The 20795-nt window shown below is 43.7% G+C and overlaps 1 protein-coding gene across 1 annotated transcript in view; it reads left to right on the forward strand.

The window, feature by feature from the left end:
- Positions 1-20795, forward strand: part of UBA3 (ubiquitin like modifier activating enzyme 3) — a gene marked incomplete in the record, with an annotated part of 1621434 nt that overhangs the window by 228853 nt on the left and 1371786 nt on the right.

Genomic DNA, 20795 nt, shown 5'->3' on the forward strand with positions numbered 1-20795 from the left:
TGAGACACTTTTTGCAGCATCTCTGCCTAACATTTTTTACAGTTTGAAAACCTCTGGCATGACTCCTCTGGAGGCGACCATGCTGTCAGCCCAGAGCACATCTTCATGAGCCAAGCACTCATTGACATAGGTGGATCCTGGAGCTTTTCTGTGTGCCTCTGGCTTCATTGCTTGTATAGCTGTCAGTGAGGGGAGTGTCTGTGACATTCCCCATGCTGTTCTATCACAGGGTGGTCACAGGATCATAGGAAGTCCAGAGACCATTTGTACCTTATCGATATCTACCCTCATAATGTACGTCTTGCTTCAAGTAGAACAAAGCAAGCCTTGACCCCAGGATGAATTTGCAGACGGTTACCATGTTAGTCTTGAAAGATGCAAGTTAGTCTAGTAAACACCTATGAAGTGTGTCACATTGCTTAACGTGTAAGGACAGTTTATTCAAGAGATGGAGTAAATGGTTTAATGAATCTGTCCCTGGAGCGTGCTTTGGTTATATGTTGGTGGCAATTTTATATACTTTAATCTAATGTTAATAGGCCTGTTTGTCTTGGAGAGCTTGTAAGAGAGTCAGGAGTTCTCTTCCACTTGTGTTTAGATTCAGCTGTCCACACTCAAACCAGGTATAATGGGAGATTTGAGAACAAACTACCTTTGTTTTCTTAACCAGTATAAATTTATTTTTTCCTTTTGTTCTACAGATTAACCTCTCAGGTCCTATAAAAGTCCAAATCATTATATATCGAATATTGTATTGAAAAGGTTAGCAAGGAATGCAAGGTCACTTTCAGAAAGATTAAGGCCAAATACAAATTAAACATCAGAAGCAAAGGACAATTATAAATCTTTTTAGTTACACCAGAAAGTTAAAAAAAAAAAAAATAGCACCCAAGTGTATACTGAACTGATCCAAAATGGCATCACCCATTCTAGCCTAAAGATAATAGCTGGTATTCTGTCACAGTGCCAACTTCAACCCCAAGAGTCATTGAAACTTAGAAAATTCTCATCACACACCCCTTTTGCTCATGAAGGAACATGATGTAATTTTGCTTTCCAGAACCAAAAGTGCTATCACTGTGGGTCCAGATCATTTGCTTATATGTATGCGTGATGATTAGCACCAAACATGCCCTGGTTGAATGCCTCCTAAACTTAACCTAAGTTTAGCCACAGGTATTTCCTTTAAACATGAAGAACTGCTGATGTTCATCATATTGATCACTGCTGCAGTAGTCTTAGTTTTTATGGGTTATATCCTGCCAGGGATACAACAGCTGACCAGCTTCCAAAGCTTCAGGGCGGGCACCTTCCATGTGCCTAGACTGCCATGCAACTTGAGTTGAGCTGTGAAACAAATTTGGCGCCAAGCCCTTCAGAGCTTTACTTCCACAGAAGATTGTTCTTTGAGGCTTTCGAGGATTAGTGATCAGCTTGTGCTGTTCCTTGCCGAGCAGATCATTTTCCTTAGTGGGGGGGGGGGACTTGCATTTAATAGTTTTGCATATTATTTATACTGTTCTCTTCAGGAAAGTTATTTTAAAACTAGGTGTTTGTGTTTTAATGGACTGTCACAAGACTGTACTGTGTTTCTAAACAGAAAAAAATGCAAGAAAAGCGCAGCCAAACTCCTCCAGTAACGGAGGCCATGGGATATATGCAGATGACCCCCTTAAAGGACCACTACGTACTTCCAACACATTTCCTCATTTCTAATGCATTTCTCCCCTTATCTTTTGACTCCACCACTCCAAAATATCCTGGAAATGTTTTTTTTAACAAGTATGTGTAAAAATTGTCATTTTTTACACAGTTGTGTTTTGTAGCACAACCTGTTAGTGGAGCAAACTTTTTTTTAATTTTTCACCATGTTAGTATGCCTGCCCCCCCCCCCAGACTAGTGTGTTGAAATAATTACGTTGCGTTCATTTTTATTTAATGTTCCGTATTAAGATTATCATAAATGATCATATTAAGTAACACTAAAGACAAACAAATGCAATGCTTTTTGTAGTTCCTTTTTTACCATTTTGATAATATTCCAGACAGCTGTGAGTACTGCAACATAATCCTCCTCAGTTCTGTTCATAGGTGTGTACTAGGCTAATGGCCCTAGAGCCTTTACAAGGCTAGCCCATAGAAGTGCCCTAGCACTGTGCCGCCCGACGTTGGTTCCCAGTACCTCTATTAAGTAGGGCCACTGGAGTGATCCCCTGGGTAAACTTTCTATTACCCATCCACTCGTCAAGATTTCTCTTGAAGAGGGATAGCGAGGTACTCTGCTTGACATGTATGGGAAGTCTATTCCAGAGCATGGGCAGTCTCTGGGTGAGGAAGCTGACTCCAGCATGTTCTGTTGATTGTGGTAATGAGGTTGAGGTCTCTGGAGCATGTGGTGCGGAGGGATTGGGATTTTTTTAGATGTAGCATTTCTAACAGAGCTGGGTCAGACTTGTCTTTGTAAGTTAAGCAGAGATTGCCTCTAAGTAGGCTATATGAGACAGAGAATAGCTGGTGTCATTTGAGTGAGTCTATGTAGGACATGTGTTTAATGCCTAGGATCCTCTTTAGCAGGACTTTATTCAGTTTGACATTGATGTCTCCTAGAGTTGGTATGTATCAGTTTGTGTGCAGCTTTGCTCTCCTATGATTATATTCAGAACATTCTTTGTTTTCTTGTGGGTGTAGGGGGCAGCAAGTAGTTGAGAGCTGAGGTCACTAAGTAATGATGGGGCTGTTGTGCTTTCTTGTATGTTCATGGTTCATTCTTTTTATAGCATTTTTTTCTTTGTATTATTAGATCGTGCTACCCTCAAACCTACTGGCAGGCATACCTCTCAGATTTTCATAAGTTTGCAGTAGTTAAAATGTTTGCTTCATATTTTGTTCTTTCGTTGTAATAGGTTTTTAATTTCTGGCAAGTCATTGATAGCTAAAGCCACTAATTAATGACAAATGTTGGGATTTCCGATTTCATATCCTTCACAAAAATGCATCCTAATGCAAAAGCTGATAATCTAACAATTATTGAAGTTTAAGCAACAAAAAACAGATTAAGCCTACATGCCGTTAACCAGCTGCTTACTGTGGGACAAGGTTTGATTTCCCTAGCGGTCATTTGTCTTTTGTGTGATTTTGAGCAAATCATTTATCCAGACATGCTCTGGGGAAAATGGGTGAAGTTTATTGTCTTTAAATTCTGATGTTCATCGTGCATACAGCTGCAGTCATAACAGATGGGTTATCTTGCCGTCAGGCGGGTCCTCGTTCGGCTGAATTCCAAAGTCTAGGTCCGGCGTCGGTTGTCTTCGCTTCTTCTCTGACGTCAGTGCGGCACGGGTATAAAAGAACCAGCCGACGCCATTTTCTTCAGTCTTTCTTGCCGCGCGGTGCCCGAAGCAGAAGCAGTTCGCAAGTGCCGGTCGGCCAGCTCCTGAGATTACGAATATTTTTCAACCAAAGTCTTCTTGAAAGCTAAGTACCCCGTTGGGGAACTTTTCTTGCCTCAGACCGATGTCAGACAAAGTTAATAATTGCATTTCATGTGGGAAGCAAATACCGCATAAGGATTTCCATTCTACATTCCTTGCTTAGGCCCAGACCACGACGTCTCGGCCTGTCGTTTTTGTGCTAGATTCAACAAACGCACAATTAAGCGTCGGGCGGAGTTCGCCCAACACTATTTTGGTAAAAAAATTAATTACATTATGTCGTCGGATACTCCGACTCCAGTTTTAAGTAAAAGACGCAAAGATAAGGACCGACATATGAGGTCCGCGACTTCTACCGACACCACGCTAAAGCCGGCTACAGGTGCACCGGTTCTCAGCGAGGTGCCTACGCAGCTCCTGAATACCGATGACACTTCTTTATCGGTGTCTTCTGTGCCCGAGGTCGCAGGCTCCTCGGCCCCCACCCCGACTACAGATACCGACGCCACTCTTGGCGGGGAAACTCAGAGTTTAGACAGGCCTGCCACCTCTCAAGGTGTCTTCCGGCCTTCTTCTTCTTTTTCCATTAAGGCTTTCACAAAATCTAAAACAACCATGAAAACTAAAAGTCTAGCTCCACAGAGCTCCTCTCAAGGCCCCATGCCTAAAAAACAGATGCTCAAAATGGCTGAGGATTTGATTACTCTTATCAGGGGTTCTCAACCCCCCTCGGACAAAAGGCCCAGATTGGAGGAAGACTACCCTTCCTCGGACCAGGCCTCCATTACCTCAGAACATTCTGAAGACCAGGAATATTCATACTCCCTTTTTGAAGATTCTGATGCGGAGGAGTCCATTCCCTCTGTCTCCCCCCCTGAGGACTATTCTTTTGGGGAAACCTTGCATACCTTGAGGGAACACTTCCACTGGGAAGGCCAAGATTACTCAGACTCCAAGAAAAGGCTCAGGGATTTTCTCTTGCTCCCTCAGCACAGGCCTCTGGCTATCCCTCCTGTCTTAAACACACTAGATGATGTGTATTCAGAGGCCAGCCTTAACCTAGATTCTTTACCACCAGCTCCAGTTAAGCCTGACAGGTATTACCGGGTTCCTGATTCACACCAATTCCTTTACAAAAGCCATGCTGCTGACCCAGAAACTATTTCACAGGGTCCCTAGGGAATTAAGGCCTCTACTGCCAAAAATCCATTACCTTCAGAGAGAGATTCCAGAGCTTTAGAAAGGTGGGGGAAAAATGTATACACCTCGGCCACTTTAACCATGAGGGCATTAAACTGTCAGTTCCATATGTTAAAGTATCAACAGTTTTTGTTATCTCAGTTGAAAAGCAAAATGTCACAACCTGAACAACCAGACTTGAAGGAGTTGCAGGATTTGTTGCATAGTGCAGAGCAAGTGGGTAAACATACCTTGCAATGTGGTTTTGATGCTTTAGAGGCCTCATGTAGAGCTGCTGTTACAGGGTCTGTCATACATAGACATGCTTGGCTCAAAGAGCAAACCTTACCAGATCATGTCCAAGCTAAATTACTAGATGCACCTCTTCAAAAAGATGTACTGTTTGGTGTTAAAGCTGAGGGAGGTATTAAAGAAAATGGAGGAAAAGGCAAAATCAATGCAAACAATGAAATATTTCCTACAGGTACAACCTCCACGTTTCAGTAGAAACTGGCCTTCAAAAAATTGGTCGTTTCCAGCCTCGGACAGACCTCAAAGAGGTAGATACAGGCGCCCGAGGGGTAGAGGGCAATCTCAAGGATCATTTAGAGCCAGACAATGGCAAGCATCTACACCAAGAGGTGGAGTGGATAGATCACAGCCATTCAGAAAGCAGACACAATGACTTTCCCCTTTGCATGCCAAGCAAAGCTCTAATGGCAGCACCTTAAGGCGGAAAACTGGCATTATTTTTGAAAAATTGGCATATTGTCACAAAAGACAAATGGATCCTGGACATTATAGACAGAGGCTACAGATTCCACTTTCACACCCTTCCAAAAATGCGAGGCATGCCAAACCTGCCACAAAATCAAAGGGCAGAGGCACAAAAACAAATTTCAGCTCTCACGGACATGAAAGCTATTCAAGAGGTACCTGCACAAGAACAGGGTCAAGGTTTTTATTCCAGACTATTCCTGGTACCAAGGAAGGACAAAGATTGGAGACCTATTTTGGACCTATCCATCCTAAACACATATTTACTCGTAGCAAAATTCAAGATGCTCACATTACAGCAGCTTCTTCCCATGCTGGGCAAGGAGTCTTGGCTAGTAACATTGAACCTCAAAGGAGGCATACCTGCATGTCCCTATCAGACAAGATTGCAGAAGATACCTCAGATTTCTTGCAGTTTCAACCCATTATCAATTCTCTGCATTGCCCTTTGGCTTATCTACTGCGCCCAGAGTGTTTACGAAATGCCTGGCATCAGTAAGTGCCTTCTGCAGACTTCAAGGGATACAAATATACCCATATTTGGACGACTGCCTGATCCAAGCGGACAGCAAGCACATACTTCTGAAATACCTGGCGTTTGTAATAAAGTTGAACTTTCTGGGATACACAGTCAACAAAAAGAAATCAAAACTAATACCCTCGCAAGCAATAATTTTCCTGGGTGCCAGCTTGAATACAAACACCCAGATGGCCTACCTCACGCCATAGAAACAAGGGCAACTATCTCAATACTTCAGAAAAATGGCAACCTTCACCAGGCTGACTGCAGGGAAAATCCTGCAGGCTCTGGGATTCATGGCATCTTGCATCCTGCTAATCCCATGTGCAAAGCTGCATATGAGGAAACTTCAATGGTACCTAAAAAACTTATGGTCTCATCACAGCCACAATTTGGAAACAATTATACCACTCATTCCATGTCTCCAAAAGGAATTTCTGTGGTGGGCTCAAGCATGCTAGAGAAACATAGGTCTCCCATTCTGCATGCCTCAAGCAAATCAAATCATCACAACAGACTCCTCGGACTACGCCTGGGGGGCGCACATGACAGATCAGTGCATTCAGGGCAAATGGTCCCAAAAAGAAAAACACCTACACATCAATCAAAAGGAAATGCTAGCAGTAAAAAATGCTATTATGGCCTTCAAAGACCTACTGCATCCAGGCCAGCTATTGATAAGAACAGACAACACCACAGTGATGTGGTACATAAACAAACAGGGAGGAACCCATTCATATCCCCTGTGCAGGCTAGCCATGTCTCTTTGGAACACGGCTCTTGAATTACAAATCCATCTTCAAGCACAATTCCTGCCAGGCAAGGAAAACACGCTGACAGACAACCTAAGCAGAAATATGACAGATCCACACGAATGGAAGTTGCATCCTCAAGTTTTTGCAAAGATAATTCAAGCATGGGGAAAGCCAGACATAGATCTCTTTGCTACCCACAGAAATTACCAATTGAAAAAATTCTGCTCAAGGACCTATCATCCACAGGCCTGGAAAGTGGACGCACTGACTTTCAGTTGGACAACATTGACAGTTTATGCCTTTCCACCTCTTCCTCTGCTGCCCAAAGTTCTATTAAAAGCCAGAGCAGACAGACCAAAGATGATTCTCATTGCTCCAGACTGGCCAAGACAACACTGGTACCCACTCCTGAGGAGCCTGACGCATTCCCCACCATGGATCCTGCCTCTAATGCCTCTTCTGTTGACCCAGCACAACTTCAAAATTCTTCACAGTCAGTTGAAGACACTCAACCTAGCCGCATGGAGGATTCCTTGATTTCCCAACAGACCCTCCTCTCCAAGGAGGTGCAGGATGTCATTTTGGAGGCCAGAAGGACTTCTACTAGAAAAGCTTACTCCGCCAAATGGAAATGGTTTTGTGCCTGGAATCAGAAAAAGGGACAGAATCCTGGGATACTGAATTTACCTCAAATATTACAGTACCTAGCTGAGATGCTAAACAGTGGACTTTCATTCTCCTCCATCAAAATCCATGCTTCAGCCATTTCTGCACAATACAACACTGATCCTCCTTTATTCTCTCATCCGCTCTTAAGACAGTTCCTCAGAGGAGCTAAGAATATAAAACCCCCAAGGAAGCAACCAGTACCTGCTTGGGACCTCAATTTCATTTTAGAAAAACTGGCCCTGCCTCCATTTGAGCCAGCTGCTTCATCAGAACTGCAATATTTGTCATGGAAAACAGCCTTGCTTCTGGCCATCACCTCAGCACGCAGGGTTTCGGAACTACAAGCCCTCATGGCTGTGCAACCTTTCATCATTTTCCATCAGGACAGAGTTTCCTTACGAACCAACCCTTCCTTTATGCCAAAGGTAGTATCCAGTGTAGCCTTGAATCAGGCTATCCACTTAACTACTTTTTATCCTAATCCACAAAACAATGGGGAGAGACTACTACATTCCTTGGACATTAACAGATAGCTTTGTTATTATTTGGACAGGACAAAGCCATTCAGAAAATCAGAGCAACTCTTTGTGTCCTATGCTACAGGTGCTCAAGGAAAGGCTATTTCCAAACAGACAATCTCAAAATGGATAGCCCACTGTATACGCTTTTGTTATTCTTTTCATGGTAAGACTGCACCTACAAGCATCAGATCTCACTCCACAAGGGCCACAGCTACCTCTGCAGCTTTCCTCAGGGGGGTTCCTACCAAGGATATTTTGGAAGCAGCCACTTGGAGTTCTGTACATACTTTCTCCAAACACTATCACCTACCACTGTACTCTAAATCTAGAGCGGGCTTTGCCACAGCAGTCTTGCAGGGCATCCTTGCTCCTCCTAGTTCCACTTAGTGCCTGCCACCCCTTTTTAGCTTTGGGATTCAACCCATCTGTTATGACTGCAGCTGTATGCACGATGAACATAGTACAGTTTTGTACCTACCATAAATGTAGATGTTCGAGTGCTAATACAGCTGCAGTCCAGGTTTCCCTCCCTCCTTCCCCTCTTGGGACAGGCCTAATGACAAACACCTCCTCATACAACCTGATTGGGGTATTCTTTTATGGTGTATTTGCTTGTGGCTACTGTTTTTTGATTATGTTAGATTGCATTATTACATAAATTTATGTTTTGCCTTCTTTCTGGGGGCACCTGACATCTGGGGCAAGAAAAACTGAAGAAAATGGCGTCTGCTGGTTCTTTTATACCCCTGACGTCAGGGAAGAAGCGACGACAACCGACGCTGGACCTAGACTTCGGAATTCGGCCGACCGAGGACCCGCCTGACGGCAGGATAACCCATCTGTTATGACTGCAGCTGTATTAGCACTCAAACATCTACATTTATGGTAGGTACAAAACTGTACTTTATCTAGTCTGAATGCATATTAGTTAAACATAGTAAAATAAGTGGAAAAATGGACATTTTTGGCTTGCAGGACCAGAATCCATGTTAGTTTTGCAGATGATTATCATGCTTCCTGTGTTGTGCTGTCTTGTTGATCAATACATCTGTTTCTGACACTCTAATGTGCTGTTTTAGTGTTTTTATTTATTATTAACGTGATAGTTATATGATTTATTTACTAATGATAAATTTGTAGTTGATTTTATGTGACCTGCATTTTTAATTTGACTTCCACCCAATGTGCTGGTTTGAAAAATCAGTTTTTTTAACAATGAGTATGTTAAATTCATATTTTAGTTGCATCGGGATGAATATTGTATGTCTTAGTGTAATAGCATAGTATCTTATGTAGGTGTTTGCCACATAGTATGAGTAAGAACAATTAAAAAATGAGATTGTACTGCAGTGCAGGAATGAGAAGAAAGCACGTACGAAATATCAGTACTGAGGCAAATGTCGCCGGTTCAAAGAACGGAGAGTCACTGTTGTGTGTGGTGATTATTTAAGAATATATACTTGTTTAAGAATGTAACTTATTGGAATAGTACTTTATGCTGCATAGTTTAAAATATTCGTTGTACTTTCCTTTTGTACCAAGGCATTGTGGTACCCACAGTGCTATGCTGCATTTTCTCCCATTCGTTCCCATTATAAGTGGCCATGATGCAATCATTCTGTTGCTGAACTCGGATAGTGGTGAAGCAAAACTATATTCTTGGCTGCAAGATAAGGCTGCAGCAGTTATGGCTTTACTGTCTTCACGTTTGTATGGCATGTGCTTGTGGCCTATGTTGAGATGTTGGGTGTGTTCAAGTGGGTTATGACTGCATGTGCATCTACACCAAGCTATTTATGATGGACTACAAGAGGACGGTGTGGAGGAGTTATCAGTATGGGACCATTACTTATGTGCCATGCTGGGTCGGTCCCTCAGTCCAAACACTGTGTTTGTACTTGGTCATTAGATCCATGTGTATAAAGTTGCCATTGGCTCTGAAGGCAGAGCAAAAGCACCAAACCCAGGTATTGAGAGAGTGCTTTATGAGCATTTAAACCATGTTTTAATGATTGCACATAAGTTCCCTGATGCCATGGCCAAATAACCCCTAGTGGTACAAATACCACTTTGAGTCTTCTCTGAAGAGCCCGTTAGCCTACCTGGGCTGACACTATCAACAAAGGTTAAATAAATAAATACTGTTCACAGGTCTTGTAATGACTCATAATATGGTGCACAAAATTTTGCATCTTCATGACTGTAAGTCTTTATTTAGCACTATCCCAGAGATGGCAATGCCCTGTTAGCACTTGTGCATAACTAACCTTCATCAGATTAGAATTACAATATCTGCACCCCTGTGGTCACATTATGATTAATTTTCTAAAAAAATGTGTTAGGATGAGGTGTAGTGGGCAGCTGCCCCAGGCATAAGATGTTGATGGTACCTTTGGCAGATGATACCCACATTAATTTCCATGTTGATATTTTCAGTAATGATTCTGCAGTCATCACAGAATCTCTAGCTTCAGTGCTTTGGTTTGTTTACTTATACGTGTGGGGTACCTCTAGCTCCTAAGAGAAGTGAAGAGTGCATTTTCAAGGAATTTCTAACTCTAAAAAGTTGCAAATTGGAGAATAGGACAGGAAGCTCGATTTGAGACTAATGTATAGCACTGAAAAGCCTTAATTGGTTACTGCTGCCAAATCAACTGCATATACACAACTTCTCATCACCTGTAAAATTATCCAGACTCCATCTACCTATCTAGTGCTGAATACATTCTACACAACTATGTTCAGTCTGTCATTGCGATCCAGTGACCAAAAACTCCTGTCCGTCTACAAACCTAGTAAGCCTGCTGGGCATTGCTTGTACTCGTACAAGGTTGCCAAGTTCTGGAACTCCTTACCTGTGTCTCAGTTCTATACCCCCCCCCCAAAATCTTTCAAAACTGCTCTGAAAGGCTTCCTGGCTAAAATCTGGCTCTGTTCTTGCTCAAAACCAGGACAAACTATATTCCTTAATGTGAAGAAGTACCTTTTCATTCCTTAAATCTCCTTACTCTTCCTTCCTCCTTACTGCTATCTAATTCTCTTCCTTGACTTTCCCAGCAATCAAATGTCAAATAAATAAATGTCACCAGCTTTGTTACCAAAAGCATTACTAGTGTTATATTATTGTGACATGATAGCATAGTCTGAATGCAGTGTTTTGCAGGAAATTGAATGGAAGCCAGAGGTGGTCCTTTAATGCCAGTGGCCTATGTGGACTGCTCGCCCAAGTTAAGTAGTTTAGACAAGATTCAGCAATCGGATACATCACATTTCTTTGTTACTTTTCAAAAACCGGTGCTTTTCATGTCTTTGCTGTGCTTATTGGGCAGCTCACTACATGTTATCATAACTGTATCTCATTGTGTTTGGATCGTTTCCCTTGAAGTCCAACAAAACAAGTTTCACTATTATTTATTAGGTTTCACATGCACAGATTTCTGCTGGTAATGTTACATATCCATACATTCCTTTCTTCCTTCACTTCACACTAACTCATCCTGTTTTCCCCTTTATTCAAAGTTGGTAGCATAGACTTATTTTCCAGACAGGGTGTCTCCTATGCAGCAGAGTGTAACAAAAGTGTTTTATTGGAATACAAACTGCTCATCTGTTTTTTTGTTTTTTTTTTCCATTTTCTTTCTTTCGTTTTGTTAATTTAAACGGTGATGTACTTGTGGTGTTGATCAGATGTTTTGATGTTTGCAGTGTTAGGATAAGGATATTCTCCTTTATCATTTCTGCATGGTAGATGTCCTTAGTGTTTCACTGTTGCAGTCCTCACACTTGAGTTATCTGCCTGCAGGTAGCCCTCAGTCGACCTGAATACCAGAGATTTAATATTTCTGCGTCGATTGCTGTCGCTCCAGGACTGACGTTAGGTCGTCGGGGGTATAAAACCAGGTAGCCAACGCCATTACATCAGTCTTTCTTGCCGAGGAGCCCGAAGCAGAAGCAGTTCACAAGTGCCAGTCTGCCGCTATCTGAAATTTTGTTTACGAATTGAATAATCCTGAAGTCTTCTAAAGCTAAGTACCCTGTTGGAGATCCTTTTTTTTTGCTCTAACTGATGTCAGAAAAAGTTAACAATTGTCTTGCCTGTGGAAAGCAAATACCACGCAGGTTTTCATTCTTACTACGTCACCTGTTTAGGCCCAGACCACGACGTACCTCGCTGTCTGTTTTGTGCCTTGTTCAGCGCCAGAACCATTCGTCATCTGGCTCACATTGTCGCTAGATTCTTTTGCGCTCTATCTCCATATTCCGAAATGCCTTCGGTAAGCCATCTGAATACGATATTTCGAAAAAACGTAAGGATAAAGATAGAGACAAATCGCATAGGTCCAAAGCTGCCGACGACTGTTCCATTAAGCTAGTCACCAGTTCGCCAGTACTCAGGCACTTTCGCAGCCCCTGATGCCTGCTTCAGTGGATTCGCAGGCCTCTACCGAGATCCTTTCGGAGTCTGGTATGTCGCGAGACTCCTCTTTGACTATGGGACCTGCAGATGTCTCTACCTTGGATGGATCCGGAACCGCTGTGCAGGCACCGGCTTTTGAGGCAGTTCTTTGCACTACCGATGTTCGACTCAAACCAACTACTTCTTTATCTAAAATTACCGAGTTTCTTAGGCCAAGAGTATGCGCTATGCCTAGAAAACCAACAACCAAAGAGCATGCACTTACTCCCATGCCACAACGACAAATGCTTAGAATGGCAGAAGACTTTATGCTGATTAGGAGAAGTCAGCCTTCCCCTGCTAAGAGGAAAAGAGACCAGTCCCCTGCAGCTTCAACAGACCAGGAGTCCGTTAACTCTGATGTGTCTGATTATGAAGACATGCCCTTATCTGCTCATGAGGATTCAGATGCAGAGGAATCCATTCTGCCTCCCCTCCAGAGGATTTTTCTTTTGGTGAAACCTTACATACTTAAGAGAGCATTTCCACTGGGAATGCCAAGACTATCCTCATTCCAAAAAGAGACTCAGAGAATTTCTAGATTTGCCACAGCACAGGCCTTTAGCCCCCCAGTCTTTATGGAATCCAGTCTTACTCCTGATACTTTACCTCCTGCCCCTAGGAAACCAGACAGGTACTACAGAGTACCTGGCACTCGCAAATTTCTTTTCAAGAATCCTACTGCTGACCCAGAAATCATTTCCCAGGGGCCTAAAGGTATCAAGGCAACTGCAGCCAAGAATCACTCCCCTTCGGACAGGGATTCAGGAGCTTTGGACAGATGGAGTAAGAAGGTATATACCTCTGCAACTCTTGCTATTAGGGCATTGAATTGTCAGTTTCACATGCTGAAGTACCAGCAACATATTATGGAACTTATTAAACAAAAAGTGGCGATCTTTACAGACTGTGCAGAAAATAAAGAATTGCAGGAGCTTATGCACTCTGCAAACCAAGTCAGCAAGCATACTTTGCAGTGTGGCTCTGACGCCCTAGAAGCATCTTGCCGGGCAGCAGTCACTGGTTCTGTACTGAGAAGACATGCTTGGCTCAAGGAGCAGACCTTGTCAAATCAAAGTTACTAGACGCTCCTTTGAACAAGGACAGTTTGGCACCGAAGCAGAAGAGGTTCTTAAAAAGATGGAAGAAAAAGCTGTCTATGCAGACTGTTAAAGAATTCTTACAAGTGCAACTCCCTAGATTCAGTAGGCAGTGCCCTTCTAAACAGTGGTCCTTTCCAGCGCCCTCCAGGCCATCTCAAACCAGACCCAGGGGAAACAGACCACCCAGATTACAGTCTCAGGGTATGCAGAGATCTAAGCAATGGAGTGCATCCAACCCCAAAGCAGGGAAGTGGTAAGCCACATCCTTACAGAAAAAACTCACAATGACTTCTCTGTTTCACTTCCCAACTCTGCCCAATTGCTTGTACCCTAGGAGGGAAACTTGCCCTTCATGCAAAAAAATGGATGTCCATCACACAAGACCGATGGGTCCTCGACATTATATCCCAGGGGTTCAAATTTTACTTCCACTCACTGCCAACACCAAGAGGGTTCCCATACCTTCCTCCAAACCAGCTGGCAGAGGCTCAAAACTGTTCTATCCCTGCTCTTGATCAGAGCTATTCAAGCCGGTTCCAGTGGAACAAGGATTCTATTCCAGACTCTTCCTGGTACCCGGAAAAGAGGGTTTTTGGTTCCCAGTCCTGGATCTTTCAATTCTCAACACCTTCCTGATGGTACCAAAATTCAAAATGCTTACCCTGCAACAGCTTTTACCTATCCTAGCCAGGATGCCTGGTTAGTCACCCTAGACTTAAAAGAAGCCTATCTGCACATCCCTATAAGAGAGTCATGCAGGAAGTATCTACGTTTCAGGGGCGGATCTATGCATTATCCATTCTCTGCACTTCCCTTTGGCTTATCCACTGCGCCCAGAGAATTCACCAAATGCCTGGCTCCAGCCATTGCATACTGCAGGCAGAGAAATATCCATATTTACCTGTACGTGGACGACTGCCTGATTCAGGCGGACAGTCAGGAATTGCTGTTGCAGCACCTGACATTTGAGAGAAACCTTCTCACTTCCCTGGGGTACACCATCAACGAAAAAAATCAAAACTGGTACCCAGTCAAAAGATTGTATTCCTAGGAGCAAGCTTGAACACAACATCCAGATGACATTCCTCACTTCAGCCTACTTCAAACAAATTGCCACCGGAACCCAGCTATCTGCAAGAAAAATAATGCAGGGCCTGGGGTTCATGGCCTCATGTGTACTGCTAATTCCATATGCAAGAAACTTCAGTGGTACTTAAGTCTTTGGTGCCAACATTCTGAGGACCTGGAAACAGTCATTCCTATCACACTCTGTTTAAGGACAGAGTTCCTTTGGTGGGCAGAAGCATGAAACCACAACAAGGACTGCCCTTTACTCAACCCCATGCCACCCAGACCCTAACCACAAACTTATCGGACTATGCCTGGGGAGCACACATGGATGGCAAATGCATTCAGGGCCACTGGAGCCCAAGTCAAATTCATCTACACATCAACCAAAAAGAGATGCTAGCTGTGCAGACAGCTTTCAGGTCCCCTACTCTTTCCAGGACAACTTCTAATAAAAGCAGACAACACCACAGTTATGTGGTACATCAACAAGCAGGGGGGGGACCCATTCCTACCCACTCTGCAGGCTAGCCATGGCTCTGTGGAACACTGCATTGGACATACAAGTCCATCTGCAAGCTCAATTCCTGCTAGGCAAACAAATTCACTGGCAGGCGACTTAAGCAGAAATCTCCTAGACCCACACAAGTGGCAGTTGGAGCCCAGCACCTTCAACCTTCTGATTCAGAAATGGTGGACCCCGGAAGTGGACCTTTTTGCCTCCCCCTACAACCACCAGCTCAGCAGATTCTGCACCAGGAACCCTCACAGCAGGGCCTGGAAAATGGATGCCCTATCCTTTCAGTGGGTAAATCTCTGTTTATGCATTCCCACCTCTGCCCCTTCTCTAGAGTATTACTCAAAATAAGACGGGACAGACAAAGGACAATTCTGATTGCCCCAGACTGGCCACGCCAGCACTGGCACACGCTGCTGCGCAGCCTGACGTTGGTGCCACTATGGCACCTACACCTGAACCCTACCCTGCTCTCTCAGCAGGAGGGGCAGATTTTGCATCAGCAACTGCAAACCCTAAATCCTGCAGCCTGTCTTATTCCCTTGAATCCTATCCCAGCAGCTGTAAGCAAACAGGTGCTGGCCATCATTCTTGAAGCCAGAAGGCCCAGTACAAGGAAATCCTGTGTGGATAAGTGGAAAAGATACTGCTCCTGGAGTTTATCTAAAGGAGAGGACACAACTAAGCCCTCCCTGCCTTTAATCCTGGATTACTTAGCAGATCTACTCCACAAAGGCCTGTCCTTCTCTTCCATTAGGGTACATGCCTCAGCCATTTTGGCTCATTACAACACTGTGCCACCTCTCTTCTCGCACCCTTTTATCAAACAGTTCCTGAGAGGGGCAAACAACTTAAGGCCACCAAGGAGAGCACCCACCCCTGCTTGGGACTTTAATTTTGTTCTAGAAAAGCTCACACTTCCACCCTTTGTGTCTGCAGCATTAGACTTAAAATTCCTTTCTTGAAAAACAGCATTGCTTCTAGCCATCACTTCAGCTAGAAGAGTGTCTTAACCACAAGCACTTATGGCTGTGGAACCCATCATTATTTTCCATGCTGACAGGGTCTTTCTCAGGGCAAACCCTTCCTTTATGCCTAAAGTGGTGTCCAGTGTGGCTCTCAATCAATCCATACATTTGCCAACCTTTTTCCCTAATCCTCAAAATAAAGGGGAAAGGATCCTGCACTCCTTGGACGTCCACAGACAGCTCAGATTTTACCTGGATAGGACTAAGGCCTTTAGAAAATCAGTCCAGTTATTAGTCGACTTTACAGCAGGGGCAGAGGGCAAAGTAATTTCTAAGCAAACAATATCTAAATGGATAGCACATTGCATCCATTTCTGCTACAAGCACCATGGGAAACCAACCCCGCAGGGGGTCAGAACGCATTCCACTAGGACAATATCTATCTCTACAGCATTTCTCAGGGGAGCCCTTACCAGGGACATCCTGGAAGCTGCTACCTGGTGTTCAGTACACACTTTTGCCAAGCACTACCATTTGCCTATCTTCTCCAAATCCAGAGCAGGCTTTGCAACAGCAATCTTGCAGGGCATTCTAGCCAGCCCTAACTCTTCTTGACTGCCTCCACCCTTCTTCAGCTTTGGGAATCCACCCAAGTGTGATGACTGCAACAGTGAAACATGAAGAACATAGCACAGTTGTGTACACTTACCATAAATGTAGATGTTCGAGTGTATTCACTGTTGCAGTCCTAGTTTCCATCCCTCCAGCCCCCTGTTTTTTTTCCTCTCTCTCTTTAAACTCTCTCTGCCTTTTACTCCCCCCTTTCAGGGGTATTGGTATTTACTTTTTACTGGTGGTGTTTTCCTCCACCATAATTTAGCTCCCTATTGGGGGCTCCTGACATTTGGGGCCAGAAAAACTGATGTAATGGTGTTGGCTGCCTGGTTTTACACCCCTGACAACCTGATGTTAGTCCTGGAGCAACAGCAACCGACGCAGAAATAATAAGTCTCTGGTATTCGGGCCGACTGAGGGCTACCTGCATGCAGATAACCCAAGTGTGCGACTGCAACAGTGAATGCACTCTAACCCAAGTGTGATGACTGCAACAGTGAATACACTCTAACATCTACATTTATGGTAAGTGTACACAGCTGTACTTTCTGACACTAACATGTGCAGGTCTTGCATGCCAGAGTATCCAGTCATGTGTAATACATGAATACACTCTTAACTCTGTTACACAATACCTGTAGTACGCATCAAGCTAAGTTCAAGGGAAGTTATGGTATATCTCGATGTATACCCAACAAGTTATAAATGAACAAGTTATAAACGAACATTTGAAAATGTGATTGTAATGCTGGAGTTTCCTCTCAACTGTTCATATTTTCACAGAATGTCCAGATTTTTGCCTTATATGTTTGGTCTGTACCTCATAAAATTTGTGGTTTTTCTGGCAAATCACTGTGGATTGAAGTCATTAAATAATATACATTTGAGTTTCAGATTTCATATCCTTCAAGAAAACTATGCTAACACAACTCCTGTTATTCTAGCACCATTTTTAAGTTTATAAGAGCAACATTTACAGTCTATCCATATTTTTGAGCCTTTGTCGGCTCATTATTTTAGACTTTGTCCAAATCTCTTGTGCTAAGAGATGGAGAGGAAAGATGCCAGCTAGTTAGAGAGCATGCATGGGATGTCTGTCACAAGTTGATCAGCCATAGCAATACGTACTGCAACAGTGCAGTACACAGAGGCATCACTGGCATTGGCTTTAAATACAGCCCACCTATTGACTGTGATGTCACAGCAAGAGGTTCCCAGTTCAATTCTCGACTGGGGTGCCTTCTGTGCAGAATCTGCATGTCCTCCTTTTGTTTGCATGGGTTTCCTCTGGGTCCTCTGGTTTCCTCCCACATTCCAAAGACGTGCATTTGGCGGATTGGACACACTGATTTATTCATAGGTAGGTGTGTGTGTGTGTGTGTGTGTGTGTGTGTGTGTGTGTGTGTGTGTGTGTGTGTGTGTGTGTGTGTGTGCGCAAGTGTCTGGTGCAGAAGAACTACTGCAGCAGGGTTAGACACCCAGTGGTGTAAAGCTTGGCTGTAGATTATGACAGTTGAAGTGACACCCTGACCCCATGTGCAGAAATGGGAAAATGAGGTTGTGGATGAATTGACATTTTCTACCTACTTAGTTCCTTCCCTCACCTCCATTTCTTTGAATTTCTAAGCACTGATCACGTGATCTATTATCTGTTTGAAAAATCTACTGTTAACACCATTTCAAATTTTCAATGTACATCTGTTAATGCGTAAGTATTTTTTATACTGTAGTAATTGCCTCTGCTTTCATATGGATGTAATCTAATTAGCAAATGTATGTGTAATTGCTAATGTATATTATTTAATGCTTATTCATGTGTATTACTGAATCCCTTCTTAAAATGTTTGTAACGTTTTGGATCTCTTCTCCCCAGGCCTCCACTGACCCAGTTGGACAAACCTGGTAAACAAAAGCAAGACAAAAATAAAATAAATGATCGTCATTTGCTTACCAGGAAGGTCCAAGTGAGTTGGAAACCACAGTTTAGGAGAGGCCTGCAAACAAAGCTCCCACAAGGTAGCAAGCAGTAACTGGCATACATTGTAACAAATGTACTTATAAATACACAGTACAGTTGAATGCATATACATACAAATACATAGTACAGTTGAACACTTGTATATATGTAGATACATAAAACAGATTTGCATAGTGCTTGTTCATAAGGAAAGGAACATAAAGGAATATTGTACAGTACTATGCAATGTAATAATAACAGCTAGAAGAGAGAGAGAAATTGGTATACCACATAGTATATAAGTAATGCCACTGGCAGTCAGGGTTGCCATATTTCTCTCTGGCCAGATGGGGACAAAAAAACAAGCAAAAAAAAAGTCTGTCGCACTAAGTGAAGACCAAAAAAAAAAAAAGGTCTTTAATGCGAAACATTGCAGATCTGCATTAAACATAGGTAGCTCCATGTTTTGCGATTTTTGATTGGCCCATATGCCGGTATATGAGCTAATAAAAAAAAAAATTTCAAAACGGAGCTACTTCTGTTTAATGCAAAACTGCCTGATGTTCAGTTTTGTTCTGTCTTTGGCGTAGGTGCTCTTTAAGAAAAGTTTTAAAACCTGTGTGGGGATCTCATTCCAGAGTTTTGACACAATGGGAGTCCAGCGAAGTCCATACAGTTTAGTTTTGTAGTGAGGTGGACAAACCAGCATGGATCACCTGTACATTGTGTGCATGGGTGTATAATTGTGTGCGTGTTTCTGTTTTTAGTGTGGAAGGTGTAATGGGGAACAATAGAGCTAAGCTAGATTAATACCTACCCTGTTGGGGAAGTTCTGGTGTCAGTGCAGTGGACTTATTGCAACAGTTGGGTGTCCTGAGTTGATGTCAGCAGCTTTGGTCCCCCATAGCTGTTGCATCATTCATTTTTGGAGAGGTGGACAGATCACCATGGTTCACCAGTGCATTGGTTATGTGTGTGTGTATTTTTAAGCAAGGGTGGTATAAAAGAGAATGATTGAGAATAGCTGGAAACGCTCCTTGCTGAGGAGCATAGATTTTCACAGCTTCATAGGTAAGTACTAGGCTTAGCTGCCCTTGTGGGCTATTTTCAGCCTAACCAATTTCCCTGAAATGTGAGAACCCTATACTGTACCCTGTCTGTAAGGTAAACATCTTTACCATTATGTCAGCTTCAAACCCATTTTAATGGAACAGAAATGGACTGACACCTGTTCTGCTGGTGGAGCTTCTTGATTATCATTGCAGTGTGCTTGGAGCAACAACTGTGGTCACCTTCACTTGTTGAAGCATAGATTTTATTTAGAACTGGGCAAAGGCCCATGGTTGCTGATTACTGTGTCTGTCTGTGTGTCTGTGTCTGTCTGTGTGTCTGTCCCTGTCTCCCCCTGTCTCTGTCTGTCCCTGTCTGTCTCTGTATGTGTGTGTCTGTCTCTCGCTGAGTGTGTGTGTCTCTCTCTCTCTCGCTGAGTGTGTCCCTCTCTCTCTCTGAGTGTGTCCCTCTCTCTCTCTCGCTGAGTGTCCCTCTCTCTCTCTCTCTCTCTGTGTGTCTCTCTCTCTCTCTCTCTGTGTGTCCCTCTCTCTCTCTCTCTCTGTGTGTCCCTCTCTCTCTCTCTCTCTGTGTGTCCCTCTCTCTCTGTGTGTGTGTCCCTCTCTCTCTCTGTGTGTGTGTGTCCCTCTCTCTCTCTGTGTGTGTCCCTCTCTCTCTCTGTGTGTCCCTCTCTCTCTCTGTGTGTCCCTCTCTCTCTGTGTGTGTCCCTCTCTCTCTCTGTGTGTGTCCCTCTCTCTCTCTGTGTGTGTGTCCCTCTCTCTCTCTGTGTGTGTGTCCCTCTCTCTCTCTCTCTGTGTGTGTCCCTCTCTCTCTCTCTGTGTGTGTCCCTCTCTCTCTCTCTGTGTGTGTCCCTCTCTCTCTCTCTGTGTGTCCCTCTCTCTCTCTCTGTGTGTGTGTCCCTCTCTCTCTCTCTCTCTGTGTGTGTGTCCCTCTCTCTCTCTCTCTCTGTGTGTGTGTCCCTCTCTCTCTCTGTGTGTGTCCCTCTCTCTCTCTGTGTGTGTCTCCCTCTCTCTCTCTGTGTGTGTCCCTCTCTCTCTCTCTGTGTGTGTGTCCCTCTCTCTCTCTCTCTGTGTGTGTGTCCCTCTCTCTCTCTCTGTGTGTGTGTCCCTCTCTCTCTCTCTCTGTGTGTGTCCCTCTCTCTCTCTCTCTGTGTGTGTGTCCCTCTCTCTCTCTCTGTGTGTGTGTCCCTCT

Source organism: Protopterus annectens, chromosome 7.part0 (genome assembly GCF_019279795.1).
Source record: "Protopterus annectens isolate FY-2018-M chromosome 7.part0, PAN1.0, whole genome shotgun sequence".
In the NCBI taxonomy this organism is placed as follows: domain Eukaryota; kingdom Metazoa; phylum Chordata; order Ceratodontiformes; family Protopteridae; genus Protopterus; species Protopterus annectens.